The 19,489-nt window shown below is 49.1% G+C and overlaps 1 pseudogene; it reads left to right on the top strand.

Annotated features, from left to right (window-relative positions):
- The first annotated feature begins 15,539 nt into the window (after positions 1-15,539).
- Positions 15,540-16,027, top strand: Mrto4-ps7 (mRNA turnover 4, ribosome maturation factor, pseudogene 7; annotated as a pseudogene).
- The last annotated feature ends 3,462 nt before the right edge of the window (positions 16,028-19,489 follow it).

The raw sequence follows: 19,489 nt of genomic DNA, 5'->3' as shown, positions 1-19,489 counted from the left end.
CCCTGTCACCTACTCAGGACACCCAGGTCATCCGAAGTAAAGAATCACATTTCACAGTGACTTTGGAGCACACTAAAGTGTTAGTTTTTCGATGTAAGAGATGAAGAGACACTGCATTTTGGGCATTTCTCCACTTATTTTTAACTCTTTCGACCCAAAGAGGCCTAACTGTAGTGTAGACTCAAGCTTTATACAGCTTCCCCCTGTACAAGTGGACTTCCTGCGACTCAGGCCGGGACTCCCTATCTTTTGACCTCACTTTCCTTTCGAGCCCCAACGTTCCAGGACAATCTGATTTTTTGCTGCTGTCACCACAGAATGCCCTAAAAGGAATGAAGGGGGACACCCAGCCCTTACCTCAAGCCCTTAATGACACCCCCTTTCATCACAGGATCCTAAGGTGCTGTTGTTTCCCCTGCACTGGTAGCTTTGCAACTCACTCCACATGTGGGTGCCCTGGGGGTAGCAGCCTGGCCTCATCCTCTACACCACTGTCCCTCCATACTTCCTGTCTTGGTGTCACAGAGTCTCTTCCCAGCAGCCCTCCTCCCCTCTGGGTGAAAAACCTGGGCTCAACACTTTCTTTCAACAATGACTGAGCAGCTACTGGGAGCCGACCCTAGAGGCAAACAGGTGTTGGCTCTGCCCTCCCCGTAGCCCGGGTCATAGGAATAATCAAGCCCTCAGTATAACAAACAAACAAAAGAAACCAGGGGATCCTTGATGGATGTGATAGAAAGATAGTCCTGAGTGACCAGAGGGGCCACTTAAAGGATGGCCACAACCATTGATGCTAAGGAAACCACATGGGGTTGGGGGAGGGGAAGGGGGCTGGGAGAAGAGATACAAGGCCATTCTCAGGGGGAGGAAACCAAACTTCCTGCCAAGTCTTTCAGGAACTCAAGCTAAAAGGCCCTGCTTTCTATCAGGGACAAGGGACAGGCAAGAGTGTCCTGAGGGAAGTGGGGTAGATCAAGGCTGCCTCCACTGTGAGGTCTGACGTATTAGCTTCAAGACTGCCACTCTGGCTGACCAAGCAAACAAGAGGTGGCCAGAGAGGGATGAGCTCTGAGCTTCAGAGCTGCTTAGACATGAGTCCGAATCCATGGGCTTCTCCAGTCAGTCACCAAGCTCTGTGCCTCAGTTTCCTCCTGTACAAAGTGATAGAGGCTCTGTTGGAGGCCTAGGAGTACAGCTCAGGGGTAGAGGCTTTGCCTAGAATTCACAAGGCCCAGCTGCATTCCCAGCACCACAGGAAAAAAAAAAAAAAAGCAAGTAAAGTGCCTGCCTCAGCTCAGAGTGTGCTAACGAAACACCAGAGTAGGCCCTGCCAGCTTGAGAGTGTTGCTGTCTCGTTGTCAGCCATAGAGAGCTTGCTGGTTGCTAGAAAAGTCCTCCACCACTGACCTATGCCCCAGACCCAGACATTATTTTCCTACAGTCTTGGAGAAGAGGAAGTCTGGAGAAAAGAAGCCTGTGTCTGCACATTCAGGTGCTGGTGACGGCCCTCTCCCTGGCTCTGGGCGCCTCCCTCTGGTCACAGGAGGAGTATCCAGTGTCTCCCTCTGCGTGTGAGAGATTGCCCATGAAGCGACTGGTGCTGGCGTGGTCTCACACTCAAATCTGCCCAACGCACATGCTACAAAAATCTCAGCACTTTGGAGGCATTGGCAGGTGATTTTCTGAGTTCAAGGCCAGCCTGGTCTACAGATGGAATTCCAGGACAGCCAGAAACCCTATCTCAAAAAAAAAAAAAAAAAAAAAAAACCACACAAACCAAGCCAAACCAATCACTCTCCAAAATACTACCTCTAGAACCAGCCACTGAATCCAGACACCAGATGCAATCAGTTCTTTGGGAGTCGGGGGGTGGGGTATTTGTTTGTTATTTGTTTTTCAAGACAAGATTTCTCTGTGTGTCCCTGGATATCCTGGAACTCACCAGACTGGTCTCTAATTCAGAGAACTCCACCTGCCTCTGCCTCCCTAGTGCAGGGATTAAAGGCGTGTGCCACAACCACCAGGTCATATTTAGTTCTTAACTGTTCTCTGTGACAGCATGGCTCCCGAGAGGATGGCATGGGACCTAGAGATGTCCATACCCTCTCTCCAAGCTCCCCAGCACCTACTCCAGAAAGACAGCATCGAGGAGGAGGGATTGGAGAAAAGGCTGCACACTCCAGCTCCCTCACTCAGGGCTTTGCAAAGCACTTGGTGACATGATGGAGTCCATTGTACTCTGGTCCCAGCACAGCCACTGTCACATGATTACCACAATGGTCACTCTCAACAAAAAGAAAAAGCATACTGTAGTCACCCGAGATTTGTATTCTTCTCTCTCTCTCTCTCTCTCTCTCTCTCTCTCTCTCTCTCTCTCTCTCCCTCCCTCCCTCTCTCCCCCCTTCTCTCTTTCTCTCCCCCTCCCTCCAATTTAGTTAGAGCCACGTGGCATAGACAGAGTCCATTCCCATTAAGCCCACTGCAAGAAGAGTGGGCTAGGCACACCTAACGACCAATAGCCACCAACCCTTTGCTTCCCGGTCAGTGACGTAAGAGAGAGTGATAGAGTCTGTGATAGGATTAGTGATTTTCCTTGATTCATCAGTGGGGGCAGCTTTTGAAAGCAAATGACTGGTGTTTGGGCACTCACTGCATTAGCATTCAATAGGAGGCAAACCCCACTGTACACAGAGATCTGGTTTGCTTAATGCTGGTAACCGGTGCAGGTATTTTACAGCCATTGTAAAGGAAACACACTAGTGTGTGACACTGGGCACTAGGACCAGGGGCAAGTGTACACTCTTGGAGTGCAGAAGAAGGGTATAAGCATATGGAGTACTGAGCCAGACCCAAGTTCAGGGGAAAACTAAGCTGGTCAAACCTTTGTGAGAGGTAGCAGGACAGGATGAGCAAAGGCCTGGGGCCTGACCATTTCTACTGTGGTCAGGGCTGGCTAGCAGGGTTGCAGGAATAGAGTGGGTGAGCAGAATCGGCCCCAAAGACCAGACCAGGAATCTAGAATCTTCTCTACTCTGGCTCTTGTCTTCCCCGGGAGGGCTTCTAAATCTTATGGTATTAAGGAGAAAGCGCCTGGTGGCCTTCGCTAAATCTTTGGCTGTGCCCCCCTTTCTCCAGCAGAACTCCAGCCTCCCTTCCCTCTGGTAATCTCTACAGCTCACTCATAAATTATGAGCGCATTCATTTGCATGTCAGAAGCTCGGCCAAGAAATTAGATAAAATTGATCCACCGCAATTTATTCTCTCTATTTTTCCAAGAAATGGCCTCCTTCCCATGTTTTATTCATGGAGACACCAGCTCTCTCTTTTATCTCCAACCCCAGTAACATTTTCAATTTACTCAATTTATAGCTGCAAGACGCCCTTGGGCTGGGCAGGAGGGAGGCCACCCAGGAAGGTCCGCTGCACCCTGGGGCTCACCCAGCCTGAGTAGTCTCAGCCAGGCGGAGCGCTGCTGGAGCGGGATACAAGCTGGTTCCAGCAAGATCTCACAGGCCCTAGGCTCAGAAGATTTCCTGGGGAGCCTGCAAAAGGTGGAAACGTGCACTGAGCGCCCTGGGTTCCCTGGAGAGCTGAGCAGGGTGCCGTGTTTCTGCTGGACCTGGGAGCTCAAACAGCTTCTCTCCTCTGGGCACCTTTAGCCTGATTCTGGGTCACTGACGCCTGACACTGGTGACAAGCAGTGAAACACCCTACCACTCCACCCGAAGAAAGTTCTTTACCACCAGCAGGTTGAGGACACTTCTGGTCTGGAAGGAGTATAGGTTTGATTTAATTGGTCTTTTTATACCTGGAATCAGCTGCCTTCCCTGAGAGATAGTGTCTACCACGTTACAGCCACAAGGCTGCTGCTGGTGTTAGCACACTGTCCACACAGGGACACAGGGCATGTGTCTGACAACACGTCCTTGGGTTGTCTCCCAGCCCTTACAGTGGTAAGTTCATGGTTGTCAGAGCTGAAGGTTTGGCAATGGGAAGCCACAGTGCTTGGTGGGAACTGCGGCAAACAGGAGAAGGTCACTTTAGAAACAGTGACCATGAGAAACCACTGCAGGACGCACTGCCAGGACTTCTGAAAACCACTGTAATCTGAGAATAAAGCCCAACTACATTTCACTCTGGTCCGTCATTCCCTCACTGATATCTAGGAAGGAGAGGCTACATGTCAGCTGTCGGGTGACAACACCCAGCTTGGAGTATACTAGAGGCTTACAATGGTATGGGACCTTGAATGTCCCCAGAACCCATTTGTTAAAGGCTTGGTCCCCAGCCAACAGAGCTACAGGGTAGTGGAACCTTTAGGAGACAGGCCCTGGTTGTGAGAAGTTCCATGGCTGACCTTGAAGGAGCTGTGAGGACCCTGTTCCTTTCTCCTCCCCTGTCACTTTCTGTCCACCATTAAGGAAAGCCTCTTCTATAACATGTATGTCCAAAAGCCAGCAGGGACAGGACTAAGCAGTTATGGAGTGACACCTCTGAAGCCATGACAGAAAGCTGGCAGCATCCTTTGTATGTGCAGATATGGCTTCTCTGTGTAGCCCTGGCTGTCCCTGTAACTCTGATCACGATGGCATGAGCTGTGGGAGCAATTTTAGACCATGTCGGGATCTTGGGAATGAAAACCAATGTTGTGGCTGTTAGGAAAAAAAGAAGGCTGGTAACGGGTAGTGGCAGAGTTATCTTCTAATCCTCAGCTGCCTACATCGGGACTTGTTCTAGAAAAAAAAAAAGATTTAAACTGTACCCTATTTAATATGGTTTTTGCACATCTTTAATCCCAGCACTAGGGAAGCAGGGGCAGGTGGATCTCAGCGAGTTTGAGGGCTGCCTGGTCTATAGAGCTCCAGGACAGCCAGGGCTACACAAGAGAATCCCTGTCTCAAAAACAAACAAACAAACAAACAAACAAACAAAACTGTTCTTGAGTTTTCTGTTATATACTGATGACTTAAACCAGCACAAGTACAAAATATGACTGCTCCTCACCACTGTCATCTTTTAAATCTGGAGAAAATCCAGTTCATGTAAGCTATTCTTTAGATGTCTTGGGAGCGGCTGGGTTCTCAGTTCACAAGAGGCTAAAGGAAGTCACTGGCCTCTGTGGGGTGTTGTCAGCCTAGGGAGGCAGAGGTACCTACATGGAGGCAGGAGACTGCACTAAGTGGTTCTGGGTGGTCCTGGTGCTGTAAAAATGGTGAGACTGTCTTTGCACGCAGTGGTCCCAAAGCCTAGGACCAGAGGCATTGAGTAAAACCTAACCAGATAGAGTCCTCAGTCTCTTTCAAAGGAAAGAACGCAGCTCCTGAGTCTGCCTATCACCAGAGCACACTAGAGCCAGACCCTGCTTGGGAGTCCATTGGAGCACAATCAGAGCCCCCAGCCTGACCCTCCAAGGGCCCTGTGGTGGCAAAGCTTCTTTGGGTCTAGAGTGGCAGAGGAAGGGGCTGACTCACATTACACCCTCAGACGCACAGTGCAGGGCCCAGGCATGCAGGCAGAGCAAGGGGCTGAGACCCAGAGTATCAGAGGGTTCTAACCTGTCTCACCATCCACTTCCCAGCTGGCACCCTGAGGAACGAAAGACCCTGTTCTTTTATTGTCTGTCTGTCTGTCGGTCTGTCGGTCTGTCGGTCAGTTGATCGATCGATCCACCCATCCATCCATCCATCCACCCACCCACCCGCCCGCCCATCCATGCATCCATGCATCCATGCATCCATGCATCCATGCATCCATGCATCCATGCATCCATCCATCCATCCATCCATCCATCCATCCATCCATCCATCCATCTATCTATCTATCTATCTATCTATCTATCTATCTATCTATCTATCTATCTATCTATCTATCTCTGAGACAGTGTTTCTCTGTGTAGCCCTGGCTGTCCTGGAACTCACTCCGTAGATCAGGCTGGCCTTGAACTCAGAGATCTGCCTGCCTCTGCCTCCGGAGTGCTGGGATTAAAGACTTACACCATTGCCAGGCAAGACCCAGTTCTTAAAAACGTAGAGAAGCATTCTGTTTCTGAACAACCAAAAGCATCAAAGTAGGGCAGCCCTGAGCTAGGTGAGGTCAACGACTCTCGCATATACTCGAGGAGCAGATTCAGTTTTTAAAAATTATTTTTCCTGGGTTGGGGATTTAGCTCAGTGGTAGAGCACTTGCCTAGGAAGCACAAGGCCCTGGGTTCGGTCCCCAGCTCCGAAAAAAAGAACCAAAAAAAAAAAAAAAAAAAAAGATAGCTTTTAAAAAATTTTTTTTCCTTTTTGTGTGTATGTATATGTGGTTGTGGTTATAGAAGCTTATATACTCCATATGCATGTAGGACCATGTAGCAGAAGAGGGCATCAGAGCCCCTGGAACTGGAGTTATAAATAGACTTGAGCTACCATGTGGATGCCGGGAACCAAACCTGGGACAGTCAGTTTCTTTCTTTTTTTTTTTCTTTTTCTTTTTTTTTCCGGAGCTGGGGACCGAACCCAGGGCCTTGCGCTTGCTAGGCAAGCGCTCTACCACTGAGCTAAATCCCCAACCCCGACAGTCAGTTTCTTAACCCCTGAGCCATCTCTCCAGCCTCCAGGAGCAGACTCTTCTATCCCTCCACCTACTCTGTGGTAGACTGGAATAGAGGCTCCTATTCTTCCCCGCTGCCCTCTAGCCTATGCCCACACTGGTGAGGTAGGTACACCGGTCCCAGCTGCAAATCTTGCTCTGACTCACGTATATTGGAACACAGATGTAGGCCAAGGCTAGCCCCAGGCTTGCACATCTGGGCCTGAACTTGGTGCCTCCGCCATCATTCCCAGAACCTGGAGTAGGAGAAGAAACACCCAGAACAAGGCAGTCTTGTTCAGCTGGCTCCAAGCATGTGAACGATGTCTTTGAGTCTTCTTTTTCATGTATATAATATTTGCATTAATTCTCAGAGATTTTCATACATATACATACATATGTACCGTATGTTTTGACCACATTCACCCACACCCTTCCCCTTAACTCTAACAATAGCCACCCCATCCTTCCCAATATTTCTAGAACAATCTGTGCTGCCCAAATACTTGTGGCTGTGGAGTCATCTTTGGATTGTGACTAACCTCCTTACCAGAGACCATACCCTCCCTCGGTAACCACAAGCTGGCTAACTCCTCAGCTAGGGGTGGGGGCTCACGAGCCTTTCCCCCCATGTTAGGATGTCAGCTGACTCAATCTTGTGCTGACCACCACAGCTGCTGAGTTCATAGTGCAGTGGTCCTCTCCGGTCCAGGAGACCCTCTTTCACCTTGCCCTTCCTGCCTCCGGGCCTTACAGTCTTCCCGCCCCTCCCACCTGCCTTTTTGCCATGATCTATGACATTTCTAGCTAAATGCCGTGTGTTGCATGGTGTTACCGTGGCCTTACACAACCAATACACATCCCCAGTAGACACATGGACCTGAACCTTCAGCTAGCCTTCCTCATGGCTCTAAGCAACCACATGGAGCCATGACTGAAGGCACAAAGTGCAAGGCAGCGTTTCTAATGGGGCCTTTCTATTAGACCACAGGAAAGGCCCAGTCCTTCTTCTGAGGGCAGATTCTTCAGCCAGCACCTGGTCTCACACCCGTGCTAGCAGCCCCTGGCAACGAGGAGAGCCAGTGTGACTCAAGCATCAAAGACCCAACCTCATCAAGGAAGGGCAGCCGGTGAGAGGAAGGACTGGCCTTGAGGAAGGGCAAGTAAGATGGGGTGAGACCTAAAGAAGGACAGTGTTTGAGTGAGGGGGTGGGATAACTGTGGAACAGACAGCAATATGAGCCCCCTTTCTGTCAGGTAGAAGGACACATGTTTTACCTACTTCCCAGGTCAAAAAAGAAAAAAAGAAAAAAAGAAAAAAAGAAAAGAAAGACAGATGCCAAACAGCTGAAGTCCGTCAAATGCTAGTTTTACTCAGAAGCAGCTCCATTATTTCTCCCCTTTGTTGATTGTTCTGGGTTTTCTTGCGTGTGCTAGAATTAAACCCAGGGCCTTGTGTGAGTTCTCAACCTGGAGCTGCCAACCCAACCCTCTCTACTGTTTTTGTTTGTTTAATTTATCTTGTGAGTGTTTGTGTGAGCGTGTGTGTGGGTGTCAGAGGACCTTTCTACCTGTGTGGTCCCAGGGATCACACTCAAGTGTTTACAACACGAGCATTGACCCCTGAGCCATCCCACCAACCTCCAACTCTGATAGTTCTTAATGGACACTAGAAATGTCACCAAAACAGCGTCCCCATGTCCCCCTGTCCTCAGAGGAGAAGGCCATTATGTCCCATAATTGCATCATCAGGATCAGGTTGGGTTCTGTGTTATTATTCTCAGGCAGGTAGATTTCTGTCTACATGGTGAGTTCTAGGCCACACAGGAGTTACAACTGAAGTTACAGACAGTTGGGAGCTGCCATCTGGGTGCTGGGAACCGAATCTAAGTCTTCTGCAAGAGTAGCAAGTGTCCTTAACCACTGAGCCATCTCGCCTGCCCTCCCCGGCAGTGGAATTGCTTATGCCATAGTGAGACGCTACACACACACACACACACACACACACACACACACACACACATATATATATAAATTAAAGCCAAGTGGTGGTGCACACGCCTTCAATCCCAGCACTCAGAAGGCAGAGGCAGGCAGATCTCTGAGTCTCTGAGTTCAAGGCCAGCCTAGTCGACAAAGTTCCAAGACAGTCTGAGCTACGAGAGAAATGCTATCTTGAAAAACCAGTATAATAACACTTAAGATTGATATTGGCCCACCATTTCAGGATTGGGGTCCATCACATTGAGGAAGGTGCGACAAAGCCCTTGGTGGTAGAAGTGTGTGGTTTCTTACACAGTGGCCAACCACGTCTGGAAGAGTCCAGACTAGAACTAAAAGTCTGTATAACTTTTAGTGTCCTAACCCTAGCGACCTTCACTAGTCAGTTTCTACTTCCTGGAGTTTCCACAGCTCTAAAAAGCTTGCACCACCAACGGGAGAGCAAATTTTCAAAGCACGGAGGCTATGGGAGACATCGTAGAATCAAAATAAAACATGTTCTGCTGTAGTTGGTTCAACAGGGCCCATGAGACCAGGTTACCCCACTATCTATGGAACAGATGAGTAGATGAACCCTCTCTGTCAATCATCTTCAGGAGCGGTGGGGACTAGGATGGAGTCAGGACCTGGCCAGTTCTGACTGACAGCACAGATCTATAGCTGTGAGGAGGGCAGCACCTGCTCGACAGGAAAGACAAGCCCATAGGAGTCTGGGCACACAGGCGTCCACCTCAGTAACTATGGCGTCAAGCAGTTCCATGGCCAGGGGAGAACTGGGGAGATGGTTCAGTGGTTAAGAGCACTGGATGCTCTTGCAGAAGACTCGGATTTGGTTCCCAGCACCCACCTGGTAGCTCACAACCGTCTGTAACTCCAGTTCCAGAGGATCTGGTGCCCTCGTCTGGCCTTCAGGAGCACTGCATATGCAGTCTTTAGGACCCAGCAGCACCCACCTACAGTGCAGAAAATCCAGAAGACAGAAGTTTCCTCACTCAAGGTAACAGCAATGTTGGCAGAGATGTTCTCCCAGGGTAGGACTACAGTGACGAACATCTGCAGTCTCAGCACACAGGAGGCTGAGGCACACAGACCTCTGAGTGTGAGGCTGGCCTAGTCTACAGAGTGAGCTCCACGGCTATGCAGAAAGACCTTGTCTCACACATACATACATACATACATACATACATACATACATACATACATATTAAATAAATACAATTAAACAATACTCCTATTATTTTATTCTTTCCCCACTTCGCTACCTGTGTGGGCTAGCCCCATTTCAAAGGTAAAAGGGCTAAATCCTAAAGAAGCACATACATGACCACAGTCCCCAGGAAGCGCCCAGTGACCTGAGAACTGGCTTCCTCACTCTCAGTGCACAAGAGATCACAGCCCTCGACCCACTAACCTCCAGGCCAAGACCCTCTCTGGCCAGCCTCCCAGCTGCCATCAGCCTGGCCCAAGGCGCCCTCAAGTCTGGGCATCGGAAGCTTTGTGATGCTGCCGTAGCCAGTAGAGCCAACACTAAGAGGCTCTAGGCCAGAGCTCACTGACATGGCTCAGACACGAGGTCTCCCTCCAGCCGAGACTATTCCCATCATAGTGCGCTGCTTGTAAAATACATTCTTAAAGCGCCTGTCATATTTTATCTGATGTTTACAATTGATTTTCTTTTCGGGTGACGGGGAATATAAGCCAGCTGCCTACTGATCTCTCTATCAGCCACGGGTTCCAGCTTCCCACTCTTAGGAGGCCTCGGACTGCCTCAGAAGAGGCCGTCCACAGCTCTGGGACTTGGTGAGCTGTGGGGCTGCTCAGATCTGCTCCAAGGTGGCAGACAGAGCTCCTTGAGTTCTGCAGAGGTCATTGAAGTGTCCCCACTGAATATTTGCATGAGAGCAAAGATCCCTAACCAGAAACCATCAGCTGTGGATGGGGTAGCTCTGTGGGAGTCATCTCAATGAACAATGGCCAGAAGGGTTTGGCTTGCCCTTGTTTCTTCAGGGTTTTATCTAGGACAGCCATGGGGAGGGGCCGTGGGATGACAAAGGATTCTCCATTTCTTTCAGTAAACATCTGGTGACCATCTCTGAGGGCTTGAACAGCTTTCTAGACGTGACACATATGTCATAAAACAAACGGAAAAGAAATCTACCTGCTTATTTCTTTTTTACCCCAGTTTGAATTTTTTTCAGGTGCTGGAGATGGAACTCAGAGCTTCGTGCCTTCTTCAGTCCTCGCCACACTACTGAGACACACACCCCAGCTCTCCAAGCCTTACACAGGGATAGCCAGGGGAGCCAGGAGGTGTGAGCATAAGTCTCACAACTGAAGGAGCCCAGCTCAGAGGCCTTTGGACTAAGATTGGGAGGTGGAAAGTCCTAAGACATATCATCTTCAGTCACCCCAGTGTCCACCCTGGTCCGATCAGCTGTGACTGATTATCCCAGGTAAATAGAAACCGACTCGTTAGGACGGGTCGTGTGCCGTCCAGCGGCGCCACCATGAGTTTTTAGGGGCCCCTATCAAATACTAACTGTTCAGGACACCATTTTATTTGCCTTGTTAGCTTGGTTGGCTTTTTTTAGTAACTGAGCAAACATTTATTCGAATGTTTATATTCATTTTTACTTTGTTGGTTTGTTTATTGACAAAGGGTGTTGCCTTGTAACTCAGTCTGGCCAGGAACTCACCGTCCTCCTTCATCTGCATCCCAGGTGTGGAGATTAGGGGTCCTGTGCATCACCCAGGCCTAGCCAAGGTTTAAAATTTAAAACCTGTCTTGTATCTCTCTCCTGTCTCTGTCTTTCTCTCCTTTTTTTAAAGTTTGGGTTTTTTTGGTTTTTTTTTTTTATGTTTTTGTTTTTATGTTTTTGTTTTATGTTTTGTTTATGTTTTGTTTTTATGTTTTTGTTTTTGTTTTTTTTTAATGTATGTGAGCAGTCTTCAGACACGCCAGAAGAGGGCATCAAATTCCATTTCAGATGGTTGTGAGCCACATGTGATTGCCGGGAATTGAACTCTGGACCTTTGAAAAAGCTGTCAGGGCTCTTAACCCCTGAGCCATCATCTCTCCAGCTCCCTCTCCCCCTCCCTCTTCCTTTCTCCCTCTCTCTCAGACAGGGTTTCTCTATATAGCCCTGGCTGTCCTGGAACTCACTCTGTAGACCAGGTTGGCTTCAAACTCACAGAGACTCACCAGCCTCTGTCTCCCTAGTGTGAGACTAAAGGTATGTGCCACCACTGCCAGCTTTTACTTTCCAGGTCCTACCAGCTGCAGTACCCAACTAACTGGTGGGACAATTGCTCTCCCTACTAGACAAATGGAACTGTCCTAGTCTCTGAGGCTTTACGACTTGCTGCTCTGACTTAATGGTTGATCGGTACCCTAGGGCAGGAGCTGGGACAGGACCTTCTGCCACCCAGGGTACCTGGAAAAGCTCCTGCATGGCTCGTAGAGTTGCCTATGGGGTACCAGCCCTGGTAATGCCACTGAAAGAGCTCTCTGAGTAGACAGAGGGGAGAGTTCCAAATGGGCTCCTGTATTCACATCTGCCCATTGTACATCATTCTTCCTGGCTTACAGTCCTTCCCATGAACTACCAAGTGTACTGAAAAGTCCATCCTGAGAAGAACCAGAAATCCTGGGATAGGTCCAGTACTGAGGACACCAGCCCTGTGTTCGTGGCTCTTTTAAGATTTTTGGTTGTGAGCCTAGCCTTTTTAACGGCTGAGCCATCTCTCCAGCCCGCTCTTTTAAGATTTACCTTGGGCTGGAGAGAGGAAGCACTGACTCTTCGAGTATCTACCGTGTGCTCGGTGCCCAGCTACTCTGTGTAGCTGAGGGAAAGGAAGTTTATATCAAAGAATCGGATATATGTTCTCACAAGATGAGGGGGCAGGACAGAGGCAGGAGGAGGGGCAGTCCTGGTAGGGAAGAAAGGTCTATTTAAACTGAAGATTGAATGTTGGGGAGTGGGCAGCACAGAACTGGTAGGAACGTGAGCCAAGGACCCAGGGATGCCTTGCAGCCTGGGGGTGGTGGAAGTGGGTGGGAAGTACAAACCCCCATGGCTGGAGAGGTGGGTAGGGCTCATGGAGATAGGGGCAGGAGTCTGAGTCCTGAGTCTGTTGAGGTTGGTCACTGAAAGGGTGTAAACAAGAGGCGGACAGAGCAGGACCCTGCTGGAAGAGGCTTGTGCATTGTTAGAGCAATAGCAGCAGACACTGATTCAGGGACTCTGGTGTCAGGACAGTGGGCTGAGGCAATGTATACAGTGCACTAGGGATGAGAACCGACTGCCTGACCAGAAACCTCCCCTGCAGCCTCAAAGGACTGGTGAGGGCTGCCTGGCTGTTGAGTGAGGGCTTGGCCAGCCTCTTCTTAATTCCATTGTGGAAATCCATCCTCACCCTGGGAAATCAGGGGCCTTCAAAGCCCCATGCTGGGGCTTGCCTTAATCTGGACAGACACCCTCTCGTGGCAGCGTGTCCAGCTTGTGTCTTTTAAAAATTCTCTTTGTTCAAGCCATGCCAGGGCCTCGTTGTTTCATGGCTTAGAAATCAGACAGAAAAGGCAGTTCCAGCAGGGATCTACCCCACAGGGACCCACTGCTGAAAGGTGGCCCCCAAACAAGGCCCCAGGACCAGGGCCCTGGTGTGCTGCAACACCTGTGTGGTGGTGAGGAACTGAACTGGACTGTCTGCCTGGCATCGGGACAGCAAAGACCATCTTGGAGATCTGTATCTGTGTCTTTCTTCAATGAGGCAACATGATAGGTCTGGGGTTTTCTGAAGCCTGAAGGACTTCGTCAGCATTGGCCAAGACACATGTACAGAGTAACTCAGGGGTAGCATAAACTCCCTCAAAAGCCCTGCTGGCCCTGTAGTTACTCTATTAAATATATAAGCCCAGAAGACCTCTTCTACTTTAAGAAATGCTCAAGCCAGCACCCAGCCTAAAGGAAAGTACACAGCTAGGAGACCAGTGGCTGGCTTGAGACCCTCTGAGCCAGGCCTAGCTTGTGCTGAGGTACCTACCCTTGGTCTGGTGGCCAGGTCCAGCCAGCCTGCCTCCTTGTAGCTTCATGGTGTCTGGGCTTTAGAAGTTAAAGCCTGCCCCCTTCTGGTGACTGTTAATTCTTAGGATGACATGGGTTGACAGGGTTACCAGCTCAGGGTGGGAGAGTAGGGTAGAGGGCAGGTGAGGAGTGTCACCATGCCCCCTCTCAGATCTAACGATGGCATGGTGGTGGGTCCTCCCCTCATTGGCCACGAACCTTTGACGTTCCCTGCAGCTACTATCCTGTACAAGCCAGAGGAGCTAGGCTGACGGACCAGCATTCTCTACCCTGAACTCACGTTCCCTGGCCAGACCAGGCTGCCTCCAAAGGCTTGCAAATTATTATGTAAAAATAAACATAGTCGTGCCTACCTATAATCCTAGTATTGGGGAGGCTGAGACAGAAGGAGTACTATAAATTTAGGGATCTCCTCGGACACATATAATATGATTTTTAAGATTCTGTCTTAAAAAATAAAACAAAAACTCTAAGAACATAAGTAAACTAGTTGTCCTAAATTGAATCGTCTGTACAAAGGATTCATGTGTCAAAAATATGCATGCAAGGGGCGGTTTGTGATAAACCCTTATTTTTTTGCCTTTTCACTTTTTAACATTGAGAAGCCTCAAAACACTGGACTTGGTCCATCTGCACACTGCCCAGGCCTGGACCAACTGAGACGCCATAGAGCCTGGTTGCTTTCAGAGCCCAGGGTAGGGTCTAAGTCTGTCATGCTCCCTGGGAGCAGAACTTAAAGCTTAAGAGCAAGGGCTCTGCAGGCGGCAGGCAGATCTAGGCCATCAGGGGGCAGGCTTCATGATGGCTCCATGGCTCTGGGCTAACGTTCCTTGCTGAGCTCTCACTTTTATTCTTGGCAGGGCCTGAAGAAACAGGACTGCTTGTAAAATGCTGGACAGCTGCCGGACTCTCGCCTCGTCACAAGCCGGCCTGCGTCTGGTTTTCCAAGTGACTCTGTGCCTTGTTGGGTCAGGATCAGCCTGAGCTCCAGCTCCCAAGAACCAGAGCAATTGCCAAGCAGACTCCACCTCGAGTCTGAGGGGGCTGAGCCCCAAAGGTGAAGGCTAATCTTGGCTGTCAAGCTGAACAAACCGAGACCACCTAGAACATGGGCAAGGCACACTCACACTCCTGTGCATCTAGGAGAGTGTTTCCAGGGAAGATCAGAGTGTAAGTTGGCAAGTTAAGCAAAATCCCATCCTGAATGTGGGCAGGGCTGTCCCACGGCTGAAGGCACAGACAGGAAGTAAGTAAAGGAAAGAGGTTTGCTCTTATCCTACTTGACTTCCTGACCAAGCGCTGTGCTTTCTGCTGCTGTGCCTAAGTGAGTCCTCAAGTTCTTCAAACACTGAGTTCAGGCTTGTGTGAGCAGCTGTCAAGGCCAGCGTTGGGCTGGGGCTGAATCACTGCTCCTTCCGAGGCTTCTAGCTTGTAAGATGAACAGCTACCCTCTGGTCTGCAGGAAGCTATCGTGGGGGCTAGCCCTCTTCTGTGTGAGCTAATCTAATACATCTCCTACAGTCGGATGCCCACTCTGGAGGTTCTGATCTAGTGGAGAGCCCTGATTTATACAGGAAGGTTTGTGGGTCCACCTCAGCAATGGCTTTTAGAGGTTGTCAGTCTAGGTCCATTAGCACCAGTTCAAGCTGGATTAACTATATAGACGTGAGTTTATTGGCTTGTATAACCAAGCAGGCTGGAGCATGGCTACCTTCTAGTAACAGGGGACCTAGGTCTCGCACAGTCATAAACAGGGGTTGACTGAACTCCCTTGCGAAGTAACCATTCTTGGTGGGGTTCATCTCCCAATCCTAGCTGAGGTGACAATGTCATCAGAAAGGGCACAGACTTCGAAAAGGGATCTCTGGATCAGCTGGTGCCATGAACCCACCCCTCATCACCCCTGTCAAAATAAACTCAGTGATAGATGCTGGGCCACGCCCGAAGTTGAGAGGTGAAGTTGGGCTCCTTTTTACCAACCGCACGAAGGATGAGGTGAATGAGTGGTTCACAAAGTACACAGAAATGGATTTTGCTAGAGCTGGGAACAAAGCAACTTTAACTGTGAGCCCGGATCCAGGGCCACTGAAGCAGTTCCCTCATTCCACGGAGCCACAGCTGAGGTCTGCTCACTGCCTTCAAGAAAATTGTGGTAACCCCTGTTGTCTGACTACGAAGTATGCAAGGAGGGTGATGTGCTGACCCAAGAGCAGGTCTGTGTTCTGAAGTTGTCTGGGTATGAGATGACTGAATTCAAAGTGATCATCAAATGCACGTGGGATGCCCAGTCAGGGAGATTCCAGCAAATGGGCGACGACCTGACTGAGAGCGCATCTGAAGGAGAGCCTGAGGAAGAGGGTGACAGCTGACTGAGAACCAGGACTAAGGCCTTCCAGCAAGTTCTTCATCTCTGCTGGACGCCCCCCACCCCTAGACTGCTGCCACCCCTCTGAAGGGACCAGCTATTTATTTCTGCTATGGATAAAGACAAGGTAAGGTGCTGGAGAATGACTTTGTTTCTACTAAAAAAAAAAAAAAAGATTCTGAGTTCAATACCCAGCAGCCACATGGTGGCTCACTGTTGCTGTAAAATTATAAAAAATAAAGTGTTGCTGTCTTTTATCCTGCACTATGACCAGCACTGTAGTGTCCCAAGATATCTGCTAGACATCTTAATCTCAGTCAGCAAAGCCTCTCATCCGCTTTGCTCTATCCCATATCACACCGCTGATGGCTACTCTCTGAGCCTGGCAACAACCTCTCTACCTATCCAGTTCCCAAGGCAGGTTGCCACCATGCCAGAAATATACATCCCAATTCCGTGGCAGACCAGTGTCCCCAGCCACCACATACTCTCTTGAATTTAAATTGCCACATGAAAGAACATACAACATAATAACCTCTGATCTAATTGATAAGATATAAGTGCCCACCTAGACATACAAAGCCCTGTACACATCCATCCCTTAAGAATATTCATAGCAACCTGTAAATGTGCAGAGAGGAATCTTAACATCCGCCCCCATGTTCTCCCAGACACTTCTCCCCTTGCTTCAGTCACCTCCTCTCTCTAAAACTTTTGTCCCACCCATCCTTCCTTCTCGTCCAATGACAGGCCTCGTTCTATCTTGTACCCGCCTTCGCCTGTATGACATCATCCTACAGCTCACAACCATCTTTAATGGGATCTGATGCCCTCTTCTGGTACACAGGTGTACATGCAGATAGAACACTCAAACACATAAAATGAATTAATGTTTTTTTAAAAAAAATGCAGGCAGAAGCCGGGCAGCAGTGGTCACATCTTTAATCCCAGCACTCAGGAGGCAAAGGAAGGAAGATCACTAAGTTTGAGGCCATCCTGGTCTGCAGATCAAGTACCATGGAACAGCTAGGGCTACACACAGAAACCCTGTCTCAACGAAAACCAAAACAAGCAAACAAAAAGCACCCAAACAAGACAGCAACAAAAATCAGGCTGAGCAAGCCATAAGCAGTACTCCTCCATGGCTTCTACTTTAGCTCCAGCCTTGGGTCCCTTCTCTAACTTTCCTCAATCATGGAGAATGACCTGAGAGTGGGGAGCTGAAACAAACCTTCCCTTGCCAAGTTGGTCACAACGTGTTATCACAGCAATAGAGACCCTAAGGGGCTGGAGAGACGGCTCAGTGGTTTGGAGCACTTGTTGCTCTTGCAGAGGACTTTGGGACGTGGAGCCCCAGTTTCAGCAGATCTGATGTCACATACATGCAGGAAAACACTCATGCTTATATAATTTTTATTTATTTATTTTTAAAGATGTATTTATTTATTATATATAGGTACATTGTAGCTGTCTTCAGACACATCAGAAGAGAGCATCAGATTCCATTACAGATGGTTGTGAGCCACCACGTGGTTGCTGGGAATTGAACTCAGGACCTCTGGAAGAGCAATCAGTGCTCTTAATTGCTGAGCCATCTCTCCAGCCCCTTATATAATTTTTAAAGAAGAAAAGGATTTCTATGATAGGATAACAGAGTAGTGAAGATGTCAGTTCTTGGTCTTGGGATTTAATTCCGTGATACAGGGTTTGCTCAGTGTACCCATGGCCTTGGACTGGCTCTCTAGCACTTGAAGGAAGGAAGGAAGGAAGGAAGGAAGGAAGGAAGGAAGGAAGGAAGGAAGGAAGGAAGAAGTTCATGCTTCCCATTTTTCTAGATTGAGCAGAATTCAAATCAAACCTTCCTCAATTTTTTTTCGCAGCTATCAACAAAATGAGTAATATGCTCTAAGGTTTATATAGAGAAAACTCTACATACAGTGGGGTACGTGTCCGAGAACTAGCTGTCTGAAGACTAAATTAAAATAAAAAAAATAAAAACTGAACTATGAGATACTACCACACACTCACTAGGATGGGCCAAATTCAGAATGACATCGACACCATCCAATGCTGGCTGAGAGGAAGAAAGGGAAGCTTGCGGTTGTTAGGCTGTAAGTGGGCACAGCCCCTGCAGACAGCTCCTGAGTTTCTTCTGCACCACCAGCAGCCACACTCCATGGTTTGTACCCAAGCAGGTCCTGTGTTCACACAAAACTGCACATAGGTGCTCACAGCATCTCTACCCCTACCGGCCCAAACCTGGAAGCCGTAAGAAAGGTCTTCAGTAGGTGAGTGGTTCACCTGAGGTATCTAGAACATGGCGTATTGTTCAGCACTAAGAACTTAGCTATCAGGCCATGAAGCGGTGTGGAGGAGCCTGGAGCAGTGATAAGAAAGGGAAGCCAGCCTGGAAAGCTGCACACAGAACTGCAGCTCCAGAGCATGGCAGTCTGGAAAAGGCGAAACTGGAAACAAGCAGCATCGATGGCTGTCAGCGATTGGGGGAGGGGAGGATAGAAGTGCCCAGAAGGTTCTGGAAGCTGTGCAACTCTCCTTTTTTCTTTTTTTAAAGATTTATTTATTTTATTTATATGAGTACACCGTAGCTGTCTTCAGACACACCAGAAGAGGGCATCAGATCTCATTACAGATGGTTGTGAGCCACCATGTGGTTGCTGGGAATCGAACTCAGGTCCTCTGGAAGAGCAGTCAGTGCTCTTAACCTCTGAGCTACCTCTCCAGCCCTCAGTGCAACTCTTCTATGACACCATGACAGTGGGCTTGCCCAAACGTACCACTGAGTAAGCCCTAATGTAAACTGCAAGGCTGGGTGGCAGCAGTGTGTCTCATGGGTCCACACGAGGAGGGGTGCATGTCTGAGAGCTGGCGGCTACACACATCCGGCTTGCTCTGCTGTAGGATAGTTTGTCTACAAGTAGAAGCACAGATTGATCTGCTCTGGCACCGTGGGATAGCCAGTCACCCACAATTCAAAGGTTTAAGACAACAATGTGATTTGTCATCTGTCTTTGTCTGCAGCTTGATGGAGCTCAGCTTCTTGCTCTCCCTCGGGGCCTCATATTGAAGGCTCCTCTTACAGATGCTCTATGCCACAGCTGCCAGGACCACAGCAGGGGCTGTCAGCCCACACAGTGTCCCCAGGAAGCCTGGCTTCCTTGAAGCTTGGTTGCTGGGTTCTCAGGGTGGGGATCCTCAGAAAGAACAAGGGGAGAGAAGCCAGTGAAAGCTATGCCCTACTCCTGCATGCCCAGCAGAGAGGTCGTGCTGGAAGAGGCCATGAGGGGTCTGGAGATGCAGCTGTCAGTAGAGTTTTTGTCTACTCTGCAGGATGCCCTGGGCTTGGTCACCAGCACTGATGGAACACGTGTGGTAATACTTGTCCAAAATTCCACCACTTTGAATAGGCAGGAGACCTTAAGTCAGTTATATAGTGAATTCCAGGCAC

Source organism: Rattus norvegicus, chromosome 19 (assembly GCF_036323735.1).
Source record: "Rattus norvegicus strain BN/NHsdMcwi chromosome 19, GRCr8, whole genome shotgun sequence".
Lineage (NCBI taxonomy): Eukaryota > Metazoa > Chordata > Mammalia > Rodentia > Muridae > Rattus > Rattus norvegicus.
This window is presented reverse-complemented; position numbering and strand designations above follow the sequence as displayed.